The sequence below is a fragment of the Oryctolagus cuniculus genome, chromosome 5 (genome assembly GCF_964237555.1).
Source record: "Oryctolagus cuniculus chromosome 5, mOryCun1.1, whole genome shotgun sequence".
Taxonomy (NCBI): Eukaryota; Metazoa; Chordata; class Mammalia; order Lagomorpha; family Leporidae; genus Oryctolagus; species Oryctolagus cuniculus.
Genome location: NC_091436.1, coordinates 91,419,382 through 91,433,860, shown reverse-complemented (window position 1 = coordinate 91,433,860; position 14,479 = coordinate 91,419,382). Strand labels below are relative to the sequence as shown.

Here is a 14,479-nt window from a genome sequence, read left to right as displayed (position 1 = left end):
ATAACATCTGTTTATAAAGTATTTATCTTGCATTGTGTATTGTGGTGGAATGAGAAGGCCATGCCAAGATGGTTGCTGGCAACAGAAACTGCCTGGCAACAGGCTGTGATTGGATGGTTTTGGAAACCACATGACAGCAGAATCTTCCTGGCAACAGGCTGTGATTGGATGGCTTCAGAAACTGCCTGGCAACAGTGTGTGATTGGTTAGGGTATAGACCGCCCCTTGACCGGATTGGCTGCCTTGGCTAAATAAGCTGTTGTAGCAACCGAAATAAACAAATCTGCAGGCTGCTTGCCTCAGGCCTGCTTTCACCTGACTCCCGGGGTCTGTGTGTTGACTCTGCGCCTCTTGCCCCCACCACGCTCCTCCTCCAAGAAACGAATCCACTGCAACACTGTATTATATATAATCTAGAGGTCATTTAAAGCATGAGAGTAAGTGTGTAGGTTATATGAAAATACTATGCCCTTTTATATAATGGATGTCAGGATCTGTGGGTTTTGACATCCTGCCCTGCAAGTAGTTGGTTTATAACATCTATTTACAAGGTGTTTACCTTTCACTGGGTATAAAGATAAAATGGAGGTTATTTGAAATATATGGGAGGAGGTGTGTAGGTTATATGCAAATACTATGCCATTTTATAAAAGGAGTTTGACATCTGTAATGTTTGACATCCTGCAAGCAATTGGTTCCTATGATAGCTATTTACTCAGCACTTACCTTGTGTTGGGTATACAGATAATCTAGAGGTTATTTGAAGTATATGGGAGGAAGTACGTAGATTATATGCAAATACTCTACCATTGTATATAAGGATCTTTGCCATCTGTGGATTTTGACATATTGCAAGCAGTTGGTTCCCAGAACCAGTCCTTCAAGGATCCCAACGATTGATTACATATGCCAACAGAAGCAGCAGTCTTTGGTTCAGTAGTCTTCAAAGTGTGCTTCACGTTAGCAGCTGATTAGGAGACTACAAAACTCCATGCTTGTGTTCCACCTGACACGAACTGAATCAGAACGTGTTGGAGGAAATTAAGTTATCAATAGTTTTTTTTTTTTTTTAAGATCACACACCTCGTTCTAAATTGCAGTAAAGTTTTGAGACTACTGCCTTAAAATCTCTAGACAATAATGAAATAAATCAATTTTGTTAATGTTAAATCTACATTGTTTCTCTACTTAAATTTCAAGAAATTCAGAACAAATTGCTATGAAGCAAGGCCCAGTACTTTTTCAAATTTCCCCAATTGGTCTCATTTTTTGAAACTGTGTTTCAGAACAACTGCTTTCCTTTTTTTTTTTTTTTTTTTTTTTTTTGACAGGCAGAGTGGACAGTGAGAGAGAGAGACAGAGAGAAAGGTCTTCCTTTTCCGTTGGTTAACCCTCCAATGGCCACTGAGGCCGGCGCTGATCTGAAGCCAGGAGCCAGGCGCCTCCACCAGTCTCCCATGCAGGTGCAGGGCCCAAGCCCTTGGGCCATCCTCCACTGCCTTCCTGGGACCAGCAGAGAGCTGGACTTGAAGAGGGGCAACCAGGACAGAATCTGGCGCCCCGACCGGGACTAGAACCTGGTGTGCCGGTGCTGCAGGCAGAGGATTAGCCTAGTGAGCCACGGCACCAGTCCAGAACAACTGCTTTTCTATCAAAGTGTTTGCTAATAAATTCCAAACCAACTTGAATGACCAAATGCACCTAATAAAAACTCCTTGCTAATTCATTGTACTATTTTCATACACCAGGATATTGGATTATTTTCAAATTGCTTTGTTAGAATTATTTATTGCATACATAGTAAATCATTAAAGTACTTAGCTAATGACATCTTCCATGGTAATACAAAGATTAATTTCAAATCAACACAGAAATTACAAATTAAAAACAAAGTGAAGATTTACTAAAGCAGATGAAAGAGCTTCTTTGTAAATACTTAATGTGTCTTTGGTAAATCCCCTACCTGTTACTATCTGATGAAATTGAAAAGTTAATATATAAAAGGTAAGAAAAGTATAACATCCACTGGTGAGCATGGAATTTAATAACTTTAAGTTCTATGCCAGTTAAAATATCCTTAAATAAAAATTTCCCAGTAACATTGACTTAGAACAGCCAAGATGGAAAATAAGGCACAAATTGAGGAAAGTGATGTCTTCTAAATTATACAGAATAGCCATACAATACAAGCCTAAAAATTAGTCAATAGACATCCTACCCACCCTGGCTTAACCCAAAATTAATCAAAGAATCAGAAGTAAACAACAAATCACTAAATGATTCCTTTACAGTTTTGTTCAAAAGATAAGAACTTTATATTTTTTCTTACTACACTTCAGCCTACCCAAATTACAATGTAGAACATGCACTATAGAACACGGAGGTTAAACAGCCACAACACATTGATCGGACAATACTGCCATTTTGTGGTAGTGACTACTCTGATGAATTGTGGCATCCTGGGCACTAGCTGGGGAATCCATGAAGACTGGGTGCTTTATCCAACAATTTATATATCATTCTTGCTGACAAAGGTATTAAAAACATATCATTAGGCTGGGGCCTCAGCTCAATAGGCTAATCCTCCGCCTGCGGCACCAGCACACCGGGTTCTAGTCCTGGTTGGGACGCCAGATTCTGTCCTGGTTGCCCCTCTTCCAGTCCAGCTCTCTGCTGTGGCCCAGGAGTGCAGTGGAGGACGGCCCAGGTCCTTGGGCCCTGCACCCCATGGGAGACCAGGAGAAGCACCTGGCTCCTGGCTTCGGATCAGCCTGGTACGCCGGCCGCAGCCCGCCGGCCGCAGAGGCCATTGGAGCATGAACCAATGGCAAAAGGAAGACCTTTCTCTCTGTCTCTCTCTCTCTCACTGTCCACTCTGCCTGTCAAAATAAATAAATAAATAAATAAGCATATCATTACACAAATGTGATATGAGGGCATTATTACCATTAATAAGATGAAAACAAAGACAAAAGGCAGATAGATAGACTGAAGAATTACCATTGAATTGCAAGAAATGAATAGGCTTTTTCGAATCAAATGTTACGGTAGTTAAAAATAAAAGCATTAGGCTTTGATACTGGTGTGATGTATTTTAAGTGAAAAATAATTTACAAGCTACTTAAATCAATTTTTAAAAAGATTTATTTATTTTATTTGAAATACAGAGTTACAGAGAAAGAGAGAGAGAGAGAGCTTCCATCTGCTGGTTCATTCCCCAAATGGCTGCAACATCTGGAGCTGGCCGATTTGAAGCCAGGAACCAGGAGCTTCTTCCTGGTCTCCCATGTGGGTGAAAGGGCCACAGTACTTTAGCTACCCTCCACTGTTTTCACAGGCACATTAGCAAGGAGCTGGATTGGAGTGGAGCAGCCAGGACTTGAATCTAAATTAGAATATGTTTCTGTTTCATAACAAAGCTATTTCACACTGTACATAATTTATACATTTATCTTGACTTTGCAGCTCTGAATAACTGATATGTTATGCTATGTAGCAGATGGTTAATGGAGCATACATAAGGTCATGAAAATTTAAAGCAATAATTCAGTATTACTAAAACAAGTCCAGGAAGTCCTTTTACATGACTTCTTTTTGTAATAGTACAGTATTAAATGTCATAATATAATTATTTGCCACTAGTACAGCACTTAAAACAGTGCAAGATACCAATTGTAGTGATACCCGCTTTCATATATCAAAGACTGAGGGAGGATCATTATATTTAAATTTATATATTTGGGGATATGATGTTATTATTTGTGACAAATTTTAAATTTTCTCCATTTATATTTTAGTTTTAGATCACTCAATATCTTATGGAAAGTAAATAAAAACAGGCAAAGCGTGTTACCTCGGATGTTCGGTAGACTTTATAATAATGTGCAGTAAACATGTACTCCATGAAATACACACCTTCGTATTCCAATGTTTTGGGGACTTAAGAATCTCCAGGCATATGGTCTTCTATTTACTGTTCATTAGATGGAGATGGCTTAATGAAGACTTCCTTTGTGAGGCCCAACATTCTGAGTTAAACTAAAATGATTATGAAATGACACATTTGGTGTCGCTCCCCGTCTTCGTGGAGGAACGACACTAAGCCCTGCCTAGGCTTCATATCCGAGTCACGGCACCATTATGTCGCTCCCCGTCTTCGTGGAGGAACGACACAGGACCCTGCGCTGTTCTTTCGTCTGCTCGGCCCTCCCCGGGTTTGCTGCTGGTTCTTCCCGGGTTGGCTACTGTCCCTTCCACCTCCGTGGAAGGGCGGTTCCCCCTGCCACATTCCCCACTTCAGCAGGGGAGCGGCACACCGCCGGCCGGCTCTCTCGGGGGCTGCACAGGTGTTCCCCTTAGATGTTCCCCTTAGATGTTCCTGGTGCATGCCGTCTCTCTCCTCCTTTATAGTCCTCCTCCGCCAATCCCAACTCGGCTGCCCACACGCTGAGTACGCTGCTCTCCTCCAATCAGGAGCAAGTCCTACAGTTTATTGGCTGAACTGGAGGCAGCTGTGTAGAAGCTGTTTTCTTCTCTCCCAGCGCCATATTGTGGGAGAGCAGATGCATAGAATAAGTCTTAATTCCAGTAACTTAGTCTAGTCCGAGTTGCTCCCCACAATTTGGTAGGAGGGCTGGTGATAAATACAGAGCTGATAATGATGAATGACAAGATTATAGAGGGATTGTTCCAGATCTGAATGACAACTGTAAATATTTGCTTGAACCACTCACTGTGTTGGATTTCTCAAAAGCAAAATCTGACAGTTTCACCAGATTTCATCTGCTGATCAATCCAGCAAGCTATTAGAGATGGATGTTTTGATGTTACCAAGTTATGCTGAGAAAAAAAAGCAATATTTATTTCTTTTTTATTTTATTTTTACTAAACCTTTCTTCCAGATGAAAATATATCATTTCAAAAGTGAGAAAACTCAGAGTGAACTACCATATTGGCATATTTCAAAATGGATTTTCTGTTAACCTGAAATGCAAGAACATTATCAACTGAGAATTCCTATAAGTATTGTGCTTCCCAAATTCTCAAGCATCTCCACATGCTTCAAAATTTGTGACACAAGCTCAAGGTAGTTGACTGGAATAGAAAAGAAGTGATTCTGTCACTCTTCAAAGAAATTATACAAACAAAAGCTCAGACAAAGGAAAGTGAAAGGTGTGTTTTAAAAATGGGGCAGAATTCAGTGTGCCCAGGAGGTAGGTTTTATATTGGAAATAAAAATGTGAAAGCAATTTTTCTACTGATAGTCATGGTTTTGAATGTGAGCTCAAAAAATATCAAATTTATTTTGGGGGAAATGTGAAGTGATTGAAGGCTTTGAATAAAGTGAAGAAGAAACTCTGAACAAAACAGGGTCTTTTTATGAAGATCAGATTGACGTGAATATCCATAAATATCACATTTTGATTGGTTTTGTTGGTAAAAGCTTGATATACAGAATAAAGATGGACCAACAGTGTTTTCCCAAATAAGAGGGCATGACATATTTCAATCCATTCTTTCACATTTAGAATCACTAGTTGTATTCAGGCTGTGGAAGAGTGATTAAAAATGGGTTATATCATTACCAGAAGATTTTTTTCATTTCTGGTTGTTTATCAATACAAGATTAATCCTAAAATTGAGCACAAACATCACTTTTCAGTTCTGATCCTAATAGCAGAACATAACTTATGGATACTTAAATTAACCTCACAAACACACACACGTGCGTGCACACACGCAAACACATATATACTCACATGCACACATCTCTAGGGATATAGAAACATTCTAAATTTTTATTTTATTCTTTTCCGTATATAAGAGATTATCATTTCTGGCAGGAGCCAAAGAAAAGAAAACACAGAACATCTTTGACCTTTGAAAGTTGGTAACTTCACATGATTTTTTTGGTAAATTTATATCTTAAAAATAATAAAGGAATTAAATTTTATACAATTTTACTTTTAAATATACTTGTTATTCAGAGATAGGCAACTATGTTAAGAACAGTGAAAATGTTGATATCTAGTAGATGTGGACTTAAATGTTAGGGGTAGATTATAAGTCTTTGAATTCTAGTAATGGAAAAGCATTAGTTGGGCATGCCAATGTGGTGATTTTTTTCAGAGAAATGAAGCTCTCAAGAGAATGTCTTATGAGGCAGTGTGATTTGAGTCCTCTGACTTCAAATCAGTATTGCCACTTTCATTAACAGGTTTCTTCTTAGCTAAGTGACAGTTTATTTCCTGTCTTCCTCACAATACAATGAGAGGATAGAATATATTAATTTTTTTTGACAGGCAGAGTTAGACAGTGAGAGAGAGAGAGAGAGAGAGAGAAAGGTCTTCCTTCTGTTGGTTCACCCCCAAATGGCCGCTAGGGCTGGAGCTACATCGAACCGAAGCCAGGAGCTGGGTGCTTCCTCCTGGTCTCCCATGCGGGTGCAGGGCCCAAGCACTTGGGCCATCCTCCAGTGCCTTCCCAGGCCACAGCAGAGAGCTGAACTAGAACGGGGCAACTGGAACAGAATCCTGCGCCCCAACTGGAACTAGAGCTGGCGCCGCAGGGAAAGGATTAGCCTAGTGAGCCACGGCGCCCGCCAAGGATAGAATACATTATATAAACTCAAAGTGATGTTTCAACTTCTGTGTTCTGTGAGTATAATGTTATTTTATAAAAATATCTTAAAAGCTAGTAAAATTAATATTAATATTATTACTAAGAAATTAACATTAATACAAAGAAGTTGATACTCCCTTTATTGAATGTGTTTCTTTTGCTACTGTCAACTAAGAAAGTATATATTGTTGTTTGCAAATTCAAAGTAATCCTATCATTTTGTCTCATTTTGGTCTCATCCTCACCCATTTTAAAAATGAAGACTAGGGGCGGACGCTGCGGCTCACTAAGCTAATCCTCTGACTGCTACACCGGCACCCGGGTTCTAGTCCCAGTCAATTTCATCAGATAATAATAGGTAGGGGATTTACCAAAGACACATTAAGTATTTACAAAGAAACTCTTTCATCCACTTTAATAAATCTTCACTTTGTTTTCAACTTGTAATTTCTGTGTTGATTTGAAATTAATCTTTGTATTACCATGGAAGATGTCATTAGCTAAGTACTTTAATGATTTACTATGTATGCAATAAATAATTCTAACAAAGCAATTTGAAAATAATCCAATATCCTGGTGTATGAAAATAGTACAATGAATTAGCAAGGAGTTTTTATCAGGTGCATTTGGTCATTCAAGTTGGTTTGGAATTTATTAGCAAACACTTTGATAGAAAAGCAGTTGTTCTGGGCTGGCGCCGCGGCTCACTAGGCTAATCCTCTGCCTGTGGCACTGGCACCCCGGGTTCTAGTCCCGGTCAGGGCGCCAGATTCTGTCCTGGTTGTCCTTCTTCAAGTCCAGCTCTCTGCTGTGACCGGGGAAGGCAGTGGAGGATGGCCCAAGGGCTTGGGCCCTGCACCCGCATAGGAGACCAGGAGGAGATACTTGGCTCCTGGCTTTGGATCAGCGCAGGGAGCCGCCCATAGCAGCCATTTGGAGGGTGAACCAAAGGAAAGAAGACCTTTCTCTCTCTCACTGTCCACTCTGCCTGTCACAGAAAAAAAAATGAAGACTTGGAGGTTTCCAGATTATGGACAGCTTCCCTACCCTCACACAGTCACTCAGGAACATGTCGTTTTGTGGTTTTGTGTTTGTTTGTTATGTGAGTTTAATGGTTGTCTCTTCTGAAATGTGGTCTGCAAAAAAGGTATTATGCTATTGTTTTCCTTTTTCACTGAAAAGAACTGTAAGAAGAAATAATGAGGCATATTTTTAGGAGAGATTTACCAAACCTGTGACTGCCTCAACTCTGGGATAGAGAACTGGAATAACAATGTTGGGGTGCTCCCAATCCTGACAGTTGGAATAGTGAGCTCTCTTAAAGAGACTGAGTTTGTGAGGGTTTTGTTCTCTCCTGACCAAGGTCTTATATTTAACCATACAGATACAGAATTGGGAAAACCATGTTTTAGTTGCAAATTGTGTTAACAGGAAATCCAGCTCTATGCATCATAATTCACACCACCCCAAACCAGGATTACTACTCTCCTTAAATGTTTGCTTCCCACTGCTGACATCTGAACCTTTTTTTATTTTTTTAGAATTTATTTAGTTGAAAGGCAGAGTTACAGAGAGAAAAGGGAAGACAGAGAGCAAGTAATCTTCTATCCACAGGTTCACTGCCCAGATGGCTGCAACAGCCTGCGGTGAGCCAAGTGGAAGCCAAGGAGCTTTTTGTGACCTCCCACCTGAGTACAAAGAAACAGGCACTTGGGCCATCTTCGGCTGCTTTCCCAGGCGTATTAGCAGGGAGCTGAGTCAGAAGTGGAGCAGCTACGACCGGAACTAGCACCAATATGGGACGCTGACATCTCAGGCGATGGCTTAACGGCTGTGCCACAAGGCGACCCCCAAAGTTTGAACCTTTTCATCTAGGCGTTCAAAGTGCTTTCCATGTGACTCTAATTGTCCTTGAAGTCTCATTATTTACTTTATATCACCAGCTAGCATTAGTTAACACCACCATTCTCCCAATTCCAGAACACACTACACTTCTTCATTGTATTTTATTTCCATGTACAAGTTTCTCAGCCCAAAGGCATAGCTTTCACCCTTGTCTACTTTAAAGTATTTGTCATTCTTTAACTCTCAAAATTAGCTCTTTTCTCTTAATGCATGCAATTGTGCCTCTTTATCACTTGAATTATTCTGCCTTTTGAAATGTTTTACTTTAAAAATCTAACTGGCATATTTCGTACATATTCATGGGGTGGAATGTGATGTTCTGTTGCATGTGTACATTTTATAATGTCCAATCAGGGTAAATATATTCATCATTTCTGGCATTTAATTTTTCTTTATGTTAAAAAATTCCAAATTTCTCTTTTCAAATTTTTAGAAAAACGTATAGTAAATTTATATTTACTATCATATATCATCACACTACTGTGCATTAGCTGTTTTTTAAAATAATAGATGGGGTAGCCATTGTGCACAGCAGGTTAAATCACTGCTTGACATTCCACATTCCTTATCAGAGTGCCTTTTCAAGTCCTAGCTGCTCCACTTCCAATCCAGTTTCTTGCTAATGCATCCTGCAAGGCAGCAGATGGTGATTCAAGCGCTTCGTCCCTTGGCATCCGAATGGAAGACCCAGATGGAGTTTTGAGATTTTGGCCTTGATATAGCCTAGCCATGGCTGTGTGGGGGGCAAACCAGCAGATGGAAAATTGATCTCTCTCTCTCTCTCTCTCTCTCTCTCTGTGTGTGTGTGTATCCCTCTGCCTCTTTCTCCCTCTCTTTATTTCTATATATTCTTTATAAATCTGGTTTAAGTAGATGAACATAAACATTTAAAAAGTAAAAATAATTATTAATATGCAAACTGTCTCTCTCTCTTACTTCAATGCCTTGTCTAGTAACTTACCACTCCTTAGCCTGAAATAATGGTTGTTAGACATAGCCACATGTTTTTTGGTATGAAGTGATCCTGCTCTTGGGTCTGGAAACACGTATATATGGTTTAAGGCTGCATATCATATTTTAATACAAAATTGACATAAAGATTTTCGCCATCAGGAAACGTTTCCAGAAACAGGAAACCCAGATGATAGGGAGACTCAATATAAGTGCTATATAAAAGGTGTTGAAAGAAACTGAAACTTTTTAGGCTGGGAAAAATATAAAACAGATTGATTTGTCTTATCCCAATTAATTTCTGTCTTTAAAACAGCCAGTGAATCACAATTACAGGGAGACAAAGACAGTAAGTTTATCCTGAGATAGAGAATATCCGGGAGTGGAGAGATCAGGCTGTCAGTGATTAGAGCTATAGGTGGTTCTAGTGTATATTGAAATATTGGTGAACATAGGCCGGCGCCGCGGCTCACTAGGCTAATCCTCTGCCTAGCGGCGCCGGCACACTGGGTTCTAGTCCCGGTTGGGGAGCCGGATTCTGTCCCAGTTGCCCCTCTTCCAGGCCAGCTCTCAGCTGTGGCCAGGAAGTGCAGTGGAGGATGGCCCAGGTGCTTGGGCCCTGCACCCCATGGGAGACCAGGAAAAGCACCTGGCTCCTGGCTCCTGCCATCGGATCAGCGTGGTGCGCCGGCCGCAGCACGCCGGCCGCGGCGGCCATTGGAGGGTGAACCAACGGCAAAGGAAGACCTTTCTCTCTGTCTCTCTCTCTCACTGTCCACTCTGCCTGTCAAAAAAAAAAAAAAAAAAAAAAAAAGAAATATTGGTGAACAGATGCCTATTTTCAGTAGGAAAAATGAGGGAGTGGAAATAATAGACTTTTCAAAGACTTTTAGGAAGATGCAACATGGTATCCACTTCTGACCCAACTCCCTGCTAATATGCATGGGAAAGCATCAGAGGATGGCCCAAGTGCTTGCGCCCCTGCACCCACATGGGAGACCTGGATGAAGTTTCTATCTTCTGACTTTAAGCTGGCCCAGCCCTGGCCATTGTGGCCATTTGGGGAATAAACCAGAGTATGGAAGAGCTGTCTGTCTGTCTGTCTCTCTCTTGTGCACATGTGCTCTCTCCCTCTCTTTTTGTAACTCTGCCTTTTATAAAACAAATAATAAATCTTTTAAATAAATAAGTACAGAAATACATAATAAATCTTTTAAAAATAAATAAAATAAATCTTTTAAATGATAAATTAAATGAATATTTTTTAAAATTTCCTCTAATAGTTCAAATAAGAATGAGTGATTTTCTTGAATTCTTTTTCTCCCTTTCTTCACACTGGCGCTGTCATATAATATTACCCTTTTTATTATTTTTGTTTGTTTACAATTTGAGGAAAAAACACTTTGGGTAAGACTCAGGGAAGTTTGGGGCTGGTGTTGTGGTGCAGAGTGTTAATCTGCCACTTGAGGTGCCCACATCCCACAATGGAGTCCCTTCCCTTCCCATCCAGCCTCCTGTTGTTCTGCACTCCAAGAGACAGCAGTTGATAGTGCAGAGAAGAAGTCCCTAAGTATCCCACATTACTGGGATATCCTCATGAAATTCCTGTCTCGGGGGCTTGGCTTGGCTCATTCCCGGATGTTGTATGCATTTAGGGAGTGAATAAGAAGATGGAAGATCTGTCTGTGTCTTTCTGTCTGCCTGTCTCTGTCTAGCTCTGCCTTTTAAATAAATAAATAAGCTGAAAAATAGACTCATAGAACTAACTCTGATGCTTGTTAAGATCTAAGTGAATACCACATCTCATGTGCTTTATTAATCATCCTAAGCTAGAAAATTTTGTATGAGTGATAATCACATTTATATAGCATGACATCTGTGTCTGTAAGTATATCCAACCTATTAAATCAAAAGCAGATGCATCTGATTGTACTTTGTGATTACTTATAAGATAAATAAAAGAAATGCTTTGCCAATGACATTTGTAATAGAAAGTAAAGTTTTATTTAAGAAGTCACTGCTTATTCATATCAGTGATGGTTAATCATCATTTTAAGCCTAAAGCAACAAGAACTTAAAACTACTCTCCATTCATCCATATCCCAATAAACCAAAATGTAATTAGGCATTTATTTAATTTCTAAGCTGCCACATTAAGTTATCTGTATTCAAAATCAGGTTCTAATAAAGCTCATATGCTAAGAACTTCAGGAAGCTAAAAATAATCTCCCGGGGCCGGCACTGTGGTGCAGCAGGTTAAAGCCCTAGCCTGAAGTGCCGGTATCCCTTATGGGCGCTGGTTCTAGTCCCACCAGCTCCTCTTCTGATCCAGCTCTCTGCTATGGCCTGGGAAAGCAGTGGAAGATGGCCTAAGTCCGTGGGCCCCTGCACCTGCTTAGGAGACCTGGAGGAAGCTCCTGGCTTCTGGCTCCAGACTGGCACAGATCCAGCCGTTGCAACCATGTTGGGAGTGAACCAGCAGATGGAAGACCTCTCTCTCTGTCTCTACCTCTCTCTGTCGTTCAAATAAAATAAATCTTTAAAAAAAGTAATCTCCCTATTTAAAAGGTCCTATCTCCCTAATTATATATTCTATCTCTAATGTATTATTTTTGTACAAACCTGCTATAATTAATCATTATTGAAATCTTTGCAACATGAGATAAAGCCTTTTGCATCTTTTAGAGCCTTGATATAATGCAACTTAAGTCCAAAGATTTTCTCACTCAACATTATATGTATCTCAGAACTCATGTTTCATTCTTATCAAACACTTATTAAAACACTAAAATAGCCTAGTTTGATATACATTAGACATGCGAACAGCTGAGTAGGACTATCCAATTTAATAAAATTATATGAAAGAAACCTATTTTGGAGATAGTTCACTGTGCATCCTAATGGTGTCTCCCTTTAATGAAAGACAGCTTTATTATTATTACACAAAGCATATTACCAAATTTACAAACTTTCTTGCAAAGGTTCTTTTTAGTAATAACTAGTTGACACACTATCTGAAGACACCAAGCATATTTTCCATCTTAGTGAATATATTCAGAAAAGTGTAGGCCAGCGCCATGGCTCACTAGGCTAATCCTCCACCTTGCGGCGCCAGTACACCGGGTTCTAGTCCCGGTCGGGGCGCCAGATTCTGTCCCGGTTGCCCCTCTTCCAGGCCAGCTCTCTGCTGTGGCCAGGGAGTGCAGTGGAGGATGGCCCAAGTGCTTGGGCCCTGCACCCCATGGGAGACCAGGATAAGTACCTGGCTCCTGCCATTGGATCAGCGCGGTGCGCCGGCCACGGCGGCCATTGGAGGGTGAACCAATGGCAAAAAGAAGACCTTTCTCTCTGTCTCCCTCTCTCTCACTGTCCACTCTGCCTGTCAAAAAATAAAAAAATAAATTTAAAAAAGTGTATCAGTTTTATAATGGAAAAACGATGCTTGCTCTAAATAACATTAAGCACTTTTATAAGACAGGCCATGAAATAATTCAGTTAATATTATTTTATCTGACTTAAAGCACACTTTTTATCAGTTAGGGTTCCAACCAGAAAACAGGTGGTATATCCTAAGTAAGATCATTTGAAGAATACTCTCAGGATTTATTCACAAATCTGTGAAGTCTATAAAGCACAAAGAGTGCAGGAACCCAGAGCAGTAACTCCAGACTTTCAGGCCAAATGAAGTAAGGTGAGAAGGAGTTGCTGGGACGTTAAAGAAGACAGGAACAGGGGCCAGCATTGTGGCATAGTGGGTAAAGCCTCTGCCTACCGTGCCAGCATCCCACATGGGCGCTGGTTTGAGTCCTGGTTCCTCCACTTCTGATCCAGCTCTCTGCTAAGGCTAAGGAAAGCAATAGAAGATTGCCCAAGTCCTTGGGCCCCTGCACCCATGTGGTAGACCTGAAAGAAGCTTCTGGCTCCTGGCTTCAGATTGGCACGGCTCTGGCCATTGCGGCCAATTAGGGAATGAACCAGCGGATGGAAGACCTCTCTCTCTTTGTCTCTTCTTCTCTCTCTGTGTAACTCTGCCTTTCAAATAAATAATTTTTTTAAAAGTAGAAAAATAATGACATAAACAAAAACAGAAAAAAATACCTCCTAATTTATGGGCGTCTGTAACTGGATAGTGCATAATTAGTCTGTAGAGTTTATTGGATTTGGTTGATTTGACTCACTGATGATCATAAAGACCTAGTTCTTTACGTCTCTCTGTTCTGCCTGCCACAGTGTCAGTGTTACCTTGGAGCTGCCACTTTATGGTGACCAAATAGCTGCACACTCATGGATTTCACATCTGCACATCTACAACAATGTGCAAGAGGAACACAGAATTAGGAGAGAAAGTGTGCCCCAATCATTTCTTCTTTTATATTTTTGTTTTGTTTTATGGCTCTACGTTTCCAGAAAAATTTCCCTTATACCTATTTGATCTGAGTTGAGTTAGCCAAGTCACCTGAACCAATTTCTATGGTCAGACAAGAGTCATTTGCAGATTAATGTAGGGTGAGGTTATCAGAAACAGAAATTCTGCCAAAAAAGGGACTGACCATCCCTCAAACTGACGGCTCAGTCAACATTTCCTCTCAGGACATTTTGACTACACTTAGTAACCAGCAGAATTAATAATGGGAAGGTAGCCTCAGTGTGTAGTACTACACTGTTATTCCCAATAATTTCTTCATGGATGAGGCAACGTCAATAACATTTTCTGGTGACATTTAGATACTAAATAACCACACTGGAACTAAATCTTTACCTTTATATTTAAAAACTTTGTATTTTAAAATTCTGTAAATCACTGTGGAATTAATGAATTGGTTTGTAAAATACCCTAAGAAATGTGAGTACATTTTTAAAATATAAAAAGCACACAAAGCGTACATGAGATCGATCACTCAAATAAACTCACTTTAAGAAAGAATGTTTTGAATAATATGGTTAGAAGTGTGTTAAACCTTTGATTACATAGTAGATTGAAATTATTTTTTTGCAAAATTAC

General features: G+C 40.1%; 1 long non-coding RNA gene across 1 annotated transcript in view; it reads left to right on the top strand.

Annotated features, from left to right (window-relative positions):
• Positions 1–295: 295 nt before the first annotated feature.
• LOC127493014 (uncharacterized) overlaps positions 296–14,479 on the top strand; it is a 38,013-nt gene continuing 23,829 nt past the window's right edge. The window contains exon 1 of the long non-coding RNA XR_007922899.2: positions 296–437. This is a non-coding gene — a long non-coding RNA (uncharacterized lncRNA). The remainder of the gene's footprint in view (positions 438–14,479) is intronic.